The 15148-nt window shown below is 40.8% G+C and overlaps 1 long non-coding RNA gene across 2 annotated transcripts; it reads left to right on the top strand.

Annotated features, from left to right (window-relative positions):
- The first annotated feature begins 1452 nt into the window (after window positions 1–1452).
- On the top strand, window positions 1453–13555 carry LOC148884380 (uncharacterized). 2 transcript variants are annotated; one of them, XR_016118242.1, is made up of 5 exons: window positions 1453–6474; window positions 7067–7135; window positions 7308–7340; window positions 10395–13032; window positions 13129–13555. It is a non-coding gene; the product is annotated as an uncharacterized LOC148884380 (long non-coding RNA). The 2 variants fall into 2 exon arrangements; XR_016118241.1 differs by having other exon boundaries at window positions 1453–13032.
- The last annotated feature ends 1593 nt before the right edge of the window (window positions 13556–15148 follow it).

The following is a 15148-nucleotide window of genomic DNA, read 5'->3' as shown; positions in this document are numbered from 1 at the left end:
TTCATGTTGATAGTGATTCTTTTCAGGAGCGAATGATGTGTGTTGTGTTCACCAACGAGCCGGCTCTCTGTGCGTGAACGACGGGGAGGCGGCTAATTTTTTTTCAAATGAAAGTGAGATGGGGCCTGTGTCCGAGGTTCATGATCTACACCAGTGGTTGTTAAACTCAAATTCAAAGAGGGCCAATATTAAAAAAAGAAAATTGTCGAGGGCCAGACCATTTTTTTCAAAATTAATTTGTTTGTTTTTATTATCTTTAACATACAGTCAACTAATGTACTTTATTAACTATCCTAATAAATTACAACTGAATTTTTGCTTAAATACTGAAATCAGAATAGGTTTAAGAGAATAATAAAAACAAAAACTGAAAAAAACATCAGGCTTCTATATCTTTAACTTTATTCATTCTAATTGTAATTTAAATCATTTCATCACAGACATCACATCAAGGCCAACACCTAAACTATATCTCTTTCAACTTTGAATAGACGATGCCACCAGTAAATAAAATAATATTTATCCATTTTAGTTTTTTTTTCACTGCTCAGTTACTCTGGTGATGCACAAGTATACAAGCTGAATACTTGGCATCGCTTTTACATGCAAGTGCATCAATTTCTGGAGTCTGGCTCTGCACAGAGAATTCAAATTGTAGACACCTTTCGCGGTACATGTGCTGTAACATGGGGCGGCGGGCCAGATGTAATACATATTTGAAATCATTTCGCGGGCCAAATATAATTGTAGTGCAGGCCAAAATTGGCCCGTGGGCCTGAATTTGACATGTCTAATCTACATGATTTGTCTGCAAAACTGAGGGATTGCCTATGAAATGAATGTGCAAACCATGCTGTTGCAGACAAATGAGTTGTGCTAAATGGTGCTAAATGTATTGAATGGTGATGTGGTAGAATTTGGACTGATTAAGAACATGTATCTTGTCCATTTTATGCTGTATTGTTTTGAATATCAAACATTTGAAACTGTACGCTTTGACAAAGAGTTCATGGCAGACAAAGTTGAAGTCTTGCTCAGGCCACCGAGTTAGTAGATGTAGAAAACCTTGTTAATTTCAACTCATACTCCACATTCGATACTTGTCAAATATTATCTTGGGATATCATGGCATATTAGATGTTCAAATGTGGTACAAGTTATGAGATGAACAATGATTTTCAACCACTGTGCCGCGGCACAGTAGTGTGCCGTGAGAGATCAAGAGCTCACATTTGAAAACACATATTGATGAAAAGGTTTCTTCAGCTGTTCTTCAGCATTTCGCTTCATGCCGGACGTTTCGCTTCATCTCCAAGAAGCTTCGTCAGCTTCTTGGAGATGAAGCGAAACGTCCGACACCTTCAAAGAAGTACAGATGACGGCTGAAGAAACCTTTTCATCGATGGACCACTCCTGTACGACTGAGAGCTTACACAGACATCTCATCTCATTTTCCGTACCGCTTATTCCTCATTAGGGTCACGGGGGTTGCTGGAGCCTATCTCAGCTGTCTTCGGGCACGGGGCAAGGGACACCCTGAATTGGTTGCCAGCCAATCGCAGGGCACACAAAGACATACAAAAGTCACTCACACTCACACGTAGGGACAATTTGGAATGGTCAATCTGCCTGACATGCATGTTTTTGGAGTGTGGGAGGAAACCGGAGGACCCGGGGAAAACCCACGCGGGTCCGGGGAGAACATGCAAACTCCACACAGGGAGGCCGGACCGGGACGCGAACCGGCGACCTCTGCACTGTGAAGCCGGTGTGCTAACCACTCGACTACCGGGCCGCCCGCTTACACAGACATAAAACACATATTAATCATTTTCTGCAATCATTGTCATTGTCCAGTGTCCATGCTGTAAACACTAGGGGGGTAATTAAATATTTGTCCATGTGGCAACATGTAGCCGATCGTCTCGTTCCTCCGAGAAACTTAATGATGCATGTGAGAGGTCGTGGTGACAGTCAAGGAGTTAAAGGAGTTAGGAGTAAAAAGGGCAACTGCAAACTCCGAATTGGGTTGTGTACAAGATTCTGACCCGGATGAAGGCCCTAGTATTAGTGTTGGGGAAAATAAAGCAAAGACGATGACCTTAAGGCAACATAGTGAAAGCTATCTTTCGTATGGATTTATTTTGATCGGCAATGAGACAACACCTTCTCCATTATGCCTGTTGCGTGGCGAGAAGCTGCCTTTCCAGCAGCTCATGTATGTTGTTTTTCTACTTTCATTCCTTTCATCACTTTGCTGCTGTGAAATGTAAATTTCTCCACTGTGAGACTAATAAAGGCAAATCCAATCCAACAGCGCCATGGTGCCGAGCAATTTGAAAGAGTAGTTGAAACTAGCCAAAGAGTAGAGGTGAGCATTTGTGAACAGCAGTATGGGTTCATGCCAAAAACGAGTACGGCAGATGCAGTGCTATGTGACATTGTTGTTACGAGTTATTAAAAGTTGATATTGAACACAATTTATCATACCCCCCTTCAAAACAGACCTCAATCAAAGTTTAAAAAAAGCTGTGGCAATTTTGATCATCAGTTGAGGTCTGTTCTCACGCTCTAACCTTACTGTCTTCCCCTACGCCACTCCCGCCCACTTTCTGCAACTGTGTCTGTCTCTAATTCCCATCCCCCACTCGTTTAGAAATCAATGAGCAGACTGCCAACAAGCTAAAAACAGTCACTGCTTTGGACATTGAAACTGTATCTTATGAATTGCATCTTATAAATAAATATTTTCATTGCACTTCCATCTTAGCGTTGGATAATTATGCTGCTCTAAGAATAATTATACATTTTCATGTGAGTTTTTAAACCATGATATTAAGTTGAAAAAATGTGTAGATTATGTTGTGGGTCATTTTTACCTGTATTTCTACAGTCCAAACCATCTCAGTCTGGCCTTTCTGACATTCTCTCCAAGGCCTCTAATATGGCTTGTCCCTCTGATAATCTCATTCCTGATCCTATCCAACCTGTTCACTCCCAAAGAAAACCTCAACATCTTCAGTTCTGCTACCTCCAGCTCTGCTTCCTGTCTTTTCTTCAGTGGCACTTAAGGACCAATTATAATTTTCCATGTTAGTTTAATACATATAGTTTTATTTGCTGTACCTATGTTAGAGGTATGTGACATTGGAGTTCATATAGTTTAATTAAAACACGATGTTGCTCAAAACGTATCGTTCTCAGCCTTAAAATATACCTCAATCAAAGTTGAAAAAATACCGTGGGAGAATTCTCAGTGAGACTTGGTGACTGTTGCACTACCCCTCCCCCACTTAATTAGTGACACAGAGACTGTGCGCGTCTCCCCGCCTACGCAGCGCGGATGAAGAAAAAAAAGATTCTGCACTCTATTGCAATGCCGAAATAGTAGTTGAAACTAGCCAAAGAGTAGAGGTGAGCATTTGTGAACAGCAGTATGGGTTCATACATCTTATGAATTGTCAAGAATAATTATAAATTTTCATGTGAGTTTTTAAACCATGATATTATGTTGAAAAAATGTGTTGATTAAAGAAAGAGTAGTTGAAACGAGACAAAGAGTAGAGGTGAGCATTTGTGAATGTGTTCATGCCAAATGTGAATGTGTTCATGCCATAAAGAATACGGCAGATGCAGTGCTATGTGACATTGTTGTTACTAGTTATTAAAAGTTGATATTGAACACAATTTATCATACCCCCCTTCAAAACAGACCTCAATCAAAGTTTAAAAAAAGCTGTGGCAATTTTGATCATCAGTTGAGGTCTGTTCTCACGCTCTAACCTTACTGTCTTCCCCTCCCCCACTCCCGCCCACTTTCTGCAACTGTGTCTGTCTCTAATTCCCATCCCCCACTCGTTTAGAAATCAATGAGCAGACTGCCAACAAGCTAAAAAAACAGTCACTGCTTTGGACATTGAAACTGTATCTTATGAATTGCATTTTATAAATAAATATTTTCATTGCACTTCCATCTTAGCGTTGGATAATTATGCTGCTCTAAGAATAATTTTTTTTTTCATGTGAGTTTTTAAACCATGATATTAAGTTGAAAAAATGTGTTGATTATGTTGTGGGTCATTTTTACCTGTATTTCTACAGTCAAATAATAGTTGACATCAGCAACAACTGCATCTGAGATCTTGTAAATATACTTGAAAAGAAACAACATATTTTCTATCCTCTTCTTTTCCTTTGGGCTTTTTCCTTCAGGGGACGCCACAGCAAATCGGTGTCCTCCATCTAACCCAGTTTTGTGCATCGTCTTCTCTCACACCAGCTATCTTCATGTCCTCTTTGACAACATCCAGAAACCTCCTCTTTGGTCTTCCTCTCGGTCTCCTGCCTGGCAGTTCAAGGCTCAGCATCCTCCTCCCGATATAATCACTGTATCTCTCCTCTGGACATGTCCAAACCATCTCAGTCTGGCCTCTCTGACTTTCTCTCCAAAGCCTCTAATATGGCGTGTCCCTCTAATGTACTCATTCCTGATCCTATCCAACCTGGTCACTCCCAAAGAAAACCTCAACATCTTCATCTCTGCTTCCTTTCTTTTCTTCAGTGCCACTGTCACCACGGTTTTATACACCTTTCCTTTCATCCTAGCTGAAACCCTTCTATCACGCACCACACCTGACAAATACTGAGGAGAGATCATCCCCACAGCTTCAGAAATTTACTGGGAAGTTCTCCTGAAGTTTATCTACACATGGCGGTAAATTGAATTTGTCACGTGATATAATGACTTTGCAGTCTTTCATTCATCTTCACTACCATTCATCTTCAGACTTTGCAGTCTTTCATTCATCTTCAGTACCACATGCGTCCTCTGATTCTTCTCAGATGCTCCTCCAGGTAGTCTTCCAGGATAGACTTGCATATTCCATGCATAACTACATTTTACATCATAGGCTGCCCACATTTTCATGGCATATTTGCCAGGTTTATTGAGCAAGTGCTGTCTGAAAGTTGTCAAATCAGATCACATGAGATGTGTGGAATTTCTTTTGAGACATTGTTTCTTGAAAGATTGGCTTTACATACTCTTCATCCCACAGACATTCAGTTGCTTCTCCCCATGACCTGTGCACTCTGGCTAATAACTGAATTCCAAGGTATGCATGCAAGTCAGTCTGATCCAATGGCTTCAATTTCTCTTGAAATACATGCTTCCCCTCCAAATTTGTCTTTTCCTGGAGAATCTTTTCTATTGGTGAGGACATGGACAGCTGAAATGCTGATTGAAGAACATCAGGTGTAATTTTGGTCACAACAGAAGATGATATTCTGCCTTGACTTTGGTGTGGTGATGTTGCATGACCATTTTATCTCACCATCCTTGTCCCCTCTGCGGCTGATGATTCCCGCTTTCCTTGGTTTTTATCGAGGAGAGAGACAGCAGTAGAACTGTCCTCTGTCATCCTTGTCGTTGGATGCATTACGAAACTTATTCAAACTCTGCAATGTAACTTATTTTGCTGTACATCTTGTGAAGCTTGTTTTGGTGTGTTGGTCGAAGAGATAACATTGGATTGGATTGAATGTACCTTTATTCGTCTCGCAGTGGAGAAATGACATGAGGATGGTGACACGTCAAATCAGAGAATGTTCCTGCTCTCTATACATCTGGCTCTCTGGCAGTTAAAACAAAGTACTGTTCATCAAATAGACATGATTTTTGGGATATGAACAGCTGCTTGCTCACATTGCAGTGGATGGGTCAAAATGCTTTAAGAAAAGCTGTGTCAATTTTGATAATTATTTTTACCATTGGTCATGAATGTGAGGCCTATTTTCACACTGTAAAACCTTCGGTTCAACTGTGTGACTGTCTGCAATTCCCATCCGCCATAAAACTGCACATACAAAAAAAGTCTATTGTTTTATTTTGCCTTGGACATTGAAACTATGAAACTAACTACTATGTATATCTTATGAATGGCATTAAATAAGTAAATAATTGTGTTTCATAACACCCCCATATCAGCGTTTGATAATTATGCTTCTCTAAGAATAATTATTCTTTTTCGTGTTAGTTTAATACATATAGTTTTATTTGCTGTATTTATGTTAGAGGTATGTGTGATTGGAGTTCATACAGTTTAATTAAAACACAATCTTGCTCAAAATGTATCATTCTTAGCCTTGAAATACAATAGACCTCAATCAAAGTTGAGTTGAGTTGAGTAAACCTTCACTGTTAGACAGAGTGACTCTGCATACCCCTCCCCCACGTATTAGTTGCTCTGAGACTTTCTGCAGGATGGCGCCCACACTTTGATCAAGCAATTAAGAGCGCTCAGGCTCCAGGACGCCATGCGCACTGCGCATGAACAAAGTTTTGCAGCCCTCCCCCCTCGCCCAGGACACTGACAGTGCGTGTTCATCAATTTAATAAACTGCGAGCGCACAACCAGCCCATCAGCCCAAAGGAAAAGTGAACAGTGAGCGAATAAGATTTCGGAATTAAATCAGGTAAGGAATTCAAGTTTTGAATATTTTTCTTACAAATGTGTCATTCTAAGAAATTACTACAGGATTCGAACTTTCGTGTTTTATCAGAATGACAGTGAAAGCGTCGTCATGTTAATTGAGCAGAGAATAAAATGAAGCTGATGTAACTGATGTAGTAATAGTGTAATACGTATTGAGTGAGAAGCACGTAGCAACGTAAATCGAAACTTAAGTCCGGTCAGTATTTCAGAAGTGCCCATTTGGTCCCAATCGTTGTCGCGTCGGGCCAGCCAATAGAACGTAATTTAAACGTCACACATAAATGTAGCACAAGCGAAAAAAACGCACAGCCAAATTTGGAAGCACGATAAAAAACAAATGGCACACAATAAAAACAAAAGCACAGCTACGGTGATACCAAATGACATTTGATTTATTTACTTTGACCACCCCTGGTCACGTGTAGAGGATTTCTTTGTATTATGAGTTTTTTTTAAATACCACGTGAAGGAGCGTTATTTGTTAGATCACATGATTCACGTTGAATTCAAATGATAACCCATTTGAGCTGTACTGATGACTTTTTTTAATCCCACCACCTGAATTTTTTTAGGTTATCAAAATATCTTATATTATTTTGGATAAGGACCTGGAGAATAACATCAAGAAAATGACTACCCAGGTATGTTTCAGGACAATTTCGCACACTTTTTATTGGAATTGATAGTTTAGTGTAAATTAAATGCACTATCAATTTGAACGTGACCATCATTCTTATTTTGTTTGTGTTCCGTTAACTGACATTGTTTTTCTTTAGCACCTGAATATTAATCTATTTACTTTTATTGCATTAGGCCCAGCAAGATGATGTCAACACAGCAATTCAGGTACATTTCAGTATTACTATTTTGTTGCACACTTCCATTTAATGTGTATCTACTGTGTATCTAAGTTTTTTTACTTGTTGTAAATGCTTAATACAGTAAAGGAATGTTTTCTTGGACCAAAATATTAACGACAACAAAAACAATTCAAAATACTTGAACACATGCACTATTGGATGAATTTCAAAGTTTTGCTAATAACAAAAATCACTCCATACATTCTTAACAATAGCTATGACGTTTTACTGTGAAAAATGGTGTATTTGAGTATTCCATGCTATCTTTTATTTCAGTGATTCACTTAATACACTTTTTGTAGCACCAGACATGAAAATGAAAATGAACATAAAGAAAACATGGTGGTGTCAAATTTTCTTCCATGGCTATATGCGCCTGTGGTTACAGCCAAAGACAGTGTCTTACCATCTATGTAATGTAACGTTGCAAAAACACAACGTAAAATACAAATCAATTTCCAGAACACAAAGTACTTTGGACAAATTACTATATTGCGACCCCTTATCAACACAAAGGTTATATGGATCAACAAAAGCTCTGCATTTAGGCTGAAAAAACTTATATTAGGTGAGATGCATATTGTCAAAGTCAAAGTCAGCTTTATTGTCAAACGTGCTAATATGCATGACATACAGCACAAATGAAATTAATGTCCTCTCGGACCCAGCGTGCAAGACATGCAAGGCACTTATAACGTGGCTAAAAGACATACAATTGACAACAGACAATACTTATAATTTCCTTATGTAAAGTGAGGTAGTGTCGTCTAGAAAGTGAGGCAGTGACGTATGTAAAGTGAGGTAGTGACATATGTAAAGTGAGGAAGTGACGTACATAAAGTGACGTAATGTCGTAATTGCAAAAACAAACAACTAGAAAGGGTTGAAGTGAGGTCTTGTCTAATGAGAAATAACAAAAAATAGAGTTCAGGATGATCGTACAGCATGTAGCGTGTAGTCAGAGTTCGGTGAGTGTGGCAGTGGGAAGGGGCAGGCTGGGCAGGGCTGGGAGGGAGTTGAGTCTCCGGACTGCCTGGTGGCAGAAACTGTCCTTGAGCCTGCTCGTCTTGGCTCGGAGACTCTGCAGTCTCCTACCCGATGGCAGCAGGCTGAAGAGGCTGTGGGAGGGGTGTGTGGGATCGCCAGCGATCCTGATGGCTCTGCGGGTGAGGCGGGTGTTGTAGATGTCCTGAAGGGGGGGGAGAGAGACACCGATGATCTTCTCAGCTGTCCTCACGATGCGCTGCAGAGTCTTACGGCAGGACATGGTGCAGGCGCCGTACCACACGGTGATACAGCTGGTCAGGATGCTCTCGATGGTACCGCGGTAGAAGGAGGTCATGATGGGGGTCGGGGCTCCAACCCTTTTAAGCTTGCGGAGGAAGTACATGCGCTGGTGGGATCTCTTGGTGATTGATGCCGTGTTGTGGCTCCAGGACAGGTCTTCGGATATGTGCACTCCCAGGAACTTGGTGCTGCTCACTCTCTCCACTGCAGCACCGTCTATGGTTAGTGGAGCATGCTGGGGGCGCACTCTCCTGAAGTCCACAACAATCTCCTTCGTCTTCTCCACATTCAGACGGAGATTGTTGTCCTTGCACCACGTGGCCAGGCGGCTGACCTCGTCCCTGTAGGCTGTCTCCTCGTCGTTGTTGATGAGCCCCACCACAGTCGTGTCATCCACAAACTTTATGAAGAGGTTGGAGCTGGGTGATGATGGTGAGCAGTCGTGCGTGAGCAGAGTGAAGAGGAGGGGGCTCAGCACACACCCCTGGGGGGCCCTGTGTTCAGCGTGATGGTGCTGGAAGTGTTGTCGCCAACTCTGACTGCCTGTGGTCTCCCCGTCAGGAAGTCCAGCAGCCAGTTGCACAGGGAGGTGCTGATCCCCAGTTTGCTCAGTTTATCGGTGAGCTATTGGGGGATGATTGTGTTGAATGCTGAGCTGAAGTCGGTGAACAGCATTCTGACGTAGGAGTTTCTGGTCTCCAGTTGGGTGAGCGCTGTGTGGAGAGCAGTGGAGATGGCATCATCGGTCGAGCGGTTGGGCCGATATGCAAACTGGAAGGGGTCATGGCTGGGGGGGAGGGCAGCCTTGATGTGGTTCATAACTAGCCGCTCGAAGCACTTCATGAGGATGGGAGTGAGTGCGACCGGGCGGTAGTCATTGTGGCAGGTGGGGGACGACTTCTTAGGGACCGGGATAATGGTGGTGGCTTTGAGGGAAGTGGGCACAACAGCCTGGCTCAGAGATGTGTTGAAGATGTCCGTGAAGACATCTGTGAGCTCCACAGCGCAGTCTCTCAGAACACGGCCAGGAATGCCGTCGGGACCCGGGGTTTTTCGTGGGTTGGTCCCTCTGAGGGATCGCCTCACGCTGTCCTGGGACAGTGTCAGCACCTGTTCGCCGGGAGGTGGTGCGGTCTTCTGTGCTGGAGTGCTGTTGTCTGCCTCGAAGCGGGCGAAGAAGTCGTTCAGCTGATTCAGCAGAGTGGTGGAGTTCTCACAGGTCTGTGGAGAGGGCTTGTAGTCTGTGTAGTCTGTGTAGTCTACAGTATATGTTTGTTTAGCTTTTCGTTCTTTTCTGGCATCTTTTTAATGATAAATTGCAGTTGTGGCACTCTATTGGCCAGACAGAAATGAACATACGCTTTAATTAAAAACAAGACATAATACGCTGAAAGAGTTAAAATAAATATTGTAATTATATACAGAAATTGCCGATTAATAAATCTATGAAAATATTGCCCTGAGTACAGCTCACATGGAAAATTGTTTCCTCCGCAATCCATACCAGCCATCATTGTTATTTGTTTGCAGAATACTTGGAAATCAGTCTCTTATTGTGACGCAGCTAATTCGCTAAATGTGTAGTGGCAACTAACTACCATGGAGGACTTGTTAATATATACGATTAATATTTTATCCCACAGGCAGTCCTCATTATGACCTATCTCATCATATAAACATAAATCAGTACTACTTAGTAGTATTATTTGCAATGGTATTTTCGGATCTTTTTACTTTTTTATATTTATAACAGATGGACAATCCCACTGAAGAGAGCGATTTTTCTGACTTGGACAGTCATTCTGGATCAGATGTGGAATACAAACCTACCTATACATCATCCACTGATTCGAGTGTTGATGAAGAGATATCCCTTCCAAAGGTAAAAAATATGCCCTGTCATGACACATACAATGAAGACTCTACAAGTCAACAGACATATGGAGCAGACCAGCGTAGAGTCGCGTCTGCAATTAGAAAACAAAGTAACCCATTAACCTATGTTCAACGAAAAAACAAAAAAACAAAAGATGAGCAAAGAAGATCCATCTGTAACCATAAAAACGTGTTCAAGAAAAGAAGGCAAACGCGTTTGGGACAAAAGGCATTATTGTTTCTACTGTGGCCAATCAAATTTGAAGATGGCAAGACATTTAGAAAGGAAACATATGGAATTTAAAGAAGTTGCTTTCACGTTCAGCTTTCCATCAGGATCCAAAAAAAGAAAGTCCCTATTGGAACAGCTTCGGAACAAGGGAGACTTCAAACATAACAGCACGGTTCTAAAAGATGGACAAGGGGAACTTGTCACATGGAAGCAGCCAACCGATGCCGCCTCCACCGATGATTATTTGCCCTGCCCATCATGTTATGGGTTGTTTTTAAAAAATGTCTGTGGAAACATCATTCAATTTGTAGAGCAAGAGAGCTATGCAAAGACGACAAGCGAAGGAAAGGAAAGAGGGTCCAAAATATTGCTGCCAGTCTCCTCCCAACAGCCGCATCATCAGAGGGATGTGAAACAATTATCAATAACATGAGACAAGATCCTGTATCGTTTCACATACGAAAGGATTTCCTAATTTGCAAGTATGGCGAATCACTGTATTCCAAACATGGCCGTGTCAAGTCCAAGCACCAGTACATTGCGCAACGAATGAGGGAATTGGGACGGTTCATGCTTATTGCTAAAAAAATGGATAAGACCATCGCGGGTCTGCAGGATTTGTGTACGCCTTTAAAGTTTAACACTGTTATAAATGTCGCAAAGAAACTCACTGCGTTCAGTCCAGGGGAAAATGAATATGGGAAATCCTCCACAGCTCTTAAATTAGGATTTTGTTTGAAAGGAGCAGTGGAAGTCCTTATTGGACAGACTCTGATGGAGGACCTGGCAGAGAGAAAGGCAAAAAAATTTCTGGAACTCCTCGAAAAAAAACTGGAAAAACCATGTATCAGTCAGTGCTCATCAAACAATAGATGAAAAAAGATGGAATAAACAAGATGATATTCCTCTTACCAAGGATGTCATCACACTCAGGGACCACCTTAGAGTGGTTGAAGAGGAGGCAAAGGCCGAATTGACCCAAGGGATGAGTTTAGGTGCTTTTCGTAAATTGAATGAATCTGTTCTGGCACAAATGATTGTTTTTAACAAGCGGCGTGAAGGGGAAGCATCACGTTTGACTTTCGAGACCACCAAAATGCCAGCACAAATCCAGTCAATCAGGACATTTTTGAAACACTTTCACCATTGGAAAAAGAGTTAAGCAAGCTCTTAACTCGCATTGAAGTCCGGGGCAAAAGGGGCAGAAAGGTCCCAGTGTTTTTTACAGAAAGAATGTAGGAGTCCATCAACGTTTTAATTCAAAGGCGACAAGATGCAGGGATACCTGCTGAGAATCCTTATCTTTTTGCAAGACCAGGTGCAATGACAAATATCCGGGGATGTGACTGTCTGAGCAAATTTGCGAAAGAAAGCAACGCAGAAAACCCTCATTTCCTAAGGTCTACCAAACTGAGGAAACAGGTTGCGACACTGTGTCAGCTGTTGGAGCTTAGTGAACAGGAATTGGAACAAGTCGCAAGGTTCATGGGACACGACATCAGAGTGCACCGAGATTTTTATAGACAGACTGATAAAACTTTTCAAATTGCAAAAATCAGCAAGCTGCTTTTTGCAATGGAGCAAGGCACTGGAACACTTAGTGGAAAGAATCTTGACACCATTAAATTATCTTTTTCTGGTAAGCATTCACTGAAATGTCATCATATTTAAAAAAAAAATCATTTTGAGACTGGCATATGACTGTTCGTATGCCAAGGTAAAAGTTTCAAAAATGTAACGTTCGTAAACCGAAAATTGAAAATGTCTTTGGTTTATTTCAAATGGTTTTGTATACTTTGGCAATCTAGTTAAATCAGGCCCTATCAATTTTAGATTTTGACCCCTTTTCAGACACAAGGGGGCCACTTTTTTTAATTTCCCAGATGCATCCCTGTAGAATTCCAAATGATTCCTTTTGAAATGGCTCCCTGTCCCACCATAACAAGTGCAAGGTGTCATTTTGCTTGTTTTACTTTAAGGTGACGTGACAAAAAAAACGAGCAAAGCGCTGTCATGGCAAACGGAATAGAACTTCTGACTCAGATGGTAAACTGGAAGCTTTTTTTGGCTATTAGTCTTACCTTGAGGTATTGGTTCGCACTAACTTTTAATTTTGGATCCAGAAATATTTTTTTTTTCTCCATAATTTAACAAGTTAAAATGCATGCACCGTATTTGCCCATGAGTGTCAAATTAGCAATGTCTCCTTTCTTTGTAGATTTGAGTCCAAGAAAAAAAATTGCTTCCAAAGAGCATGAAAAATCAAAGTCAGAGAAAAAGAAAGGTAAGTCTATTTATTTTATGTATATAATCCACACTGTAATGCTGCCACAAGTGGTCTTTGTGAGTATCATTAAATTGCAATTGTCATCATATTTAGGGTCTCCCAGAGTAAATTTGAGGAGACCGTGGAGTGAAGAAGAAAAGGCTGCTGTGGAAAAACACATGAAGAGACTGATAAAAGGGCATCAAGTGCCTGGGAAAGAACAGTGTACTGACTGCATTAAGAAAGAGCCGCAGACTTTGGCTCAAAGATCCTGGAAAGACATAAAGAACTTTGTCCACAACAAAATTGTGACACTCAAAAGAAGATCCACTTCTCGGGTTCTTCAGTTTTAATGATACAACAAATTTGTTTTGATGTGCATGCCTTTTTCTTCACAAATATGCACTTTAGTACATGTTCTAGTTTCTTACAAGAGTATTTAATTTTGTATTATATTCCCTTTTACTGTTGTTAAAAATGTTTTGCTTCAGGACAGATTTCATGTTGACATCATGTTAAAATAAAGTTTTAGTTTATTTGATTTGGTTATGGAAATTCATTGAGCAAAAGCATGAGTCACTTTACCAAAGTAGTTATGATACAGCAATCGACCAGACCAGCTTCCGATTGATATGAACATATAAATAAGGAATTCCATTTATTTTAAGTTAAAACTATCAAGTTATTCATTAAACAGTCTCTCTCTCTCTCTCTCTCTCTCTCTCTCTCTCTCTCTCTCTCTCTCTCTCTCTCTCTCTCTCTCTCTCTCTCTCTCTCTCTCTCTATATATATATATATCGATACTATTTCTATGCACGCACGGAGAAAATTACATGCAAACAGGGTCGGATATATCGATAGTCCCGGTTATATCGATATTTTTTCGGACTCCCTTGAATATCGATATAACGAGACGTTACTGTATATATATACACACAATTAAAATACAAAATGTCTGCCGTGTAATTGTAGGTGATAATGAGAGGTAAAAGTTGACACAAAAAGTGGTTTGAAAACTGAACTGAATCAACCAAACAAAAAAATTAAATAAATAAAACGATGTTTCGAACATAATTCACTATATGAGTGAGGTCCCGGGATTTACCCATTCGGACCTCACTTGTCTAGTGATTCCACTCTCAAGTCCACTTCTTATTGCTTTGTTTTTTAAACAAGTTGAAGTGGGAAATGCAGTTAGGGGGACATCTAGTGTTCAAATATAACACTGGTTCTTCTCTAAACTTATCAGAAAGGGTGGTCCTCACTCCTGATGTGGAGTTACCCGGACCTCACAAAGTCGTTCAAACAGGAATGTGTGTGTGTGTGTGTGTGTGTGTGTGTGTGTGTGGGACTAGTCTTGTGAGGACCACTAACATTTTATACCATACGTAGTGAGGACATTTTCGACAAGTGAGGACCTTTTGGCCGGTCCTCACAAGTTTTTCATTCTAAAGGCTTCTAGAGGGTCTATATATTCACCTGTTAAAGTTTCAGAAAGGTCCTCACAAATTCACCCAAAATGATTTTTTTGGGTGTGTATTTTCATTTTACTTGGATACACACACTTTTTACTCACTTTGTGTGTTTGTGTGTGTGTGTGTGGTTAATGAGAGGAAAAGGTTCATACCACAAAAAGTAAAACGTTATTTTAACCAAATTCACTACAGGGGTGAGAACTTTGAATGTACCCTTTCAGAAACCTCACTCCTGCTGTTATTTCAGTTTCAAGTCCACTTTTTTATTTCTGTTTTTATAGAAGTTGAAATGGGAAATGGGGTGAAATTTAGTGTTCAAATGTAACACTAGTTCTTCTCTAAAGTTATCAGCAACGGTGGTCCTCACTCCTTATCTGGAGTTATCCGGACCTCACAAAACCATTGAAATGGGAATGTGTGTGTATGTGTACATTTGGGATTTTCATAACCCACCTGTCACACAGAGAAAGTAAAGCGGGCCCGTGTTGTTTTGTTCAGGTCTCTCCAATCATCTGTGGAAGAGAGAGACATCTCTATAAAAAAAACACCCGTGCAGACAGGTGGGAAAACTGCAACATAGAACATACACAATACGGAATAATGCATATGGAATCCAATCTTCACAATTCAAATGATTTGAACGTCACCCCGACCAGCTT

This window comes from Hippocampus bargibanti, linkage group LG18 (assembly GCF_051943395.1).
Source record: "Hippocampus bargibanti isolate YZ-2025 linkage group LG18, ASM5194339v1, whole genome shotgun sequence".
Taxonomy (NCBI): Eukaryota; Metazoa; Chordata; class Actinopteri; order Syngnathiformes; family Syngnathidae; genus Hippocampus; species Hippocampus bargibanti.
The sequence above is the reverse complement of the archived record's forward strand: the minus strand, read 5'-3'. Positions and strand labels throughout refer to the sequence as shown.